Below are 1,728 nucleotides of genomic sequence, written 5' to 3'. Positions count from 1 at the left end.
CCCTTATGTCTGCACTTTACTTCCACAGCTCCTCTGGCTCTCAGTGTGTTTTTCTCTTTCCTTCTGGTTGTAGAATTTCCACTCAGCCAGCCTTCCTGTAGTTCTGGATGATGTCCATTTTATCTTTTTGTTGTATTTTTGAAGTTGTTGTGGGAGGCAGCAATTTCCTGGTGTTTACCTATGCTGCCATCTTAGTTTTCCGGAATCCCCACCCTGTATTTCTTTTATTACTGTTTTCTCTCCAAATTTTTTTGCTGTGTCTTGAGAGTAGTAGAGTATTTGACTTAGCTTCTGCAATGAGCTTTATGTCACTATCATTTTCTCCATCATTATATATATTTGTTTCATTTTTCCAGACTGGAACCCCTTCAAAAGTCATAATGATGTACATGTGACTTGGCATTTGAGTTGTGGCAACCAAATGTCATTGTTGCTCCTTTTTGTCATTTTAAGACAGTCATACGGGGAAAAATAGAAGGCAGCAAAAAAAGAGGAAGACAAAAACTAAGATGGATTGACACCATAAAAGAAGCCACAAGCATGTTTCCTCAGAAGCTGAGCAGGGTAGTTGAGGACAGGACATTGTGGACATCACTTATTCCTAGGGTTGATTTTCTATGGATACTACTCATCGGCACATCACACACACATCACTTTAATTTATCATAATTATAATTGGATTTTTCTCTAAAGATTTATTTTCATCCTGGTTACTAGAACCATGTCTTTATATGTGACCCCCCCTTTTTTTAAAGTAAATAATTCACAGTATTTTTCTTCTGCCTCTAGGTATTGGAATTTTTAAGTTTATAAGAATATTACAGGGCCTAGATGTCAAGGGAACAGGAGAGCAGGCAGTTCAGAAAAATTAATTCGGTCAAACTACTTGTAGTTAGGGGGCATTAGTTACTACTTGTAACTAATGAGGATGAGTCCATTATTTGGCTCATGTACATAAAACCAGTGGGGAATGAAGTATGGTAGCAATCATCTCAGGTAGAAACTGTAGTTTAACTTTAACCATGCTGTTTGGCTTCTGTACTTACTTGCTTTGTTTAACAATAGAAAAGTTATTTTGATTTTCTGAATTATATAAATCACCCCGTTCGATTAATACCCTATTGGTTGTAATGTGAAATCCCATTTGTATATATTTAAATGCCATTTAACAAAGAAAAATCAACCAAATAAATGAGTTCGCATGTCACCTCTGACACATGTGTCATAGGTTCACCATCACTGACTTAGAGGAAGAGTAGAGTTGAAGAACTCTAATAAATGTTTCTTGCTGTCTGCTCTTTTAGAGTGAACTCCTTCTTTCCCTCTTCCCTTTACCTACAAAAATTTCTTTTTACCTTATTCATGTGAAAAGTTAGCTTAGGGGTAAAAAAAATGTGAACCATGTATAGGTTCTAGGCATTGAGTATCAATCTTTTAGAGTTATTTTCTGGGTTGAACAAAAAGGTATCCACCTGTAACAAGACAGACACCAGCTCACATCCTCTTTTTCTTCATGGGAGGGTCTTTTTTGTCTTCTAGGGGGAGAAAACTTATTTTACACAGTTCTTAGTTAATACCTCAGTTAACACCTTAACAAAAATTGATAGTTAACTGGTATTTGAGGTTAAGAGATCACCATAAAAGAACTGGGAAAAAGGTGAAGGAACTTTACCTAGAAGCCCAGTGCATGAAATTTGTGCACTGCGGCGGGGGTCGGGGTGGGGGGGT

At 37.1% G+C, this 1,728-nt stretch overlaps 1 protein-coding gene across 4 annotated transcripts in view; it reads left to right on the top strand.

The window, feature by feature from the left end:
* The window catches only part of USP37 (ubiquitin specific peptidase 37), a 72,193-nt gene that overhangs the window by 19,898 nt on the left and 50,567 nt on the right, over positions 1–1,728 (top strand). The gene's annotated exons all lie outside the window — the stretch shown is intronic.

The sequence above is a fragment of the Myotis davidii genome, unplaced genomic scaffold (assembly GCF_000327345.1).
Source record: "Myotis davidii unplaced genomic scaffold, ASM32734v1 scaffold575, whole genome shotgun sequence".
In the NCBI taxonomy this organism is placed as follows: domain Eukaryota; kingdom Metazoa; phylum Chordata; class Mammalia; order Chiroptera; family Vespertilionidae; genus Myotis; species Myotis davidii.
Note: the sequence above shows the minus strand (reverse complement) of the source record. Positions and strands in the feature narration are given on the sequence as shown.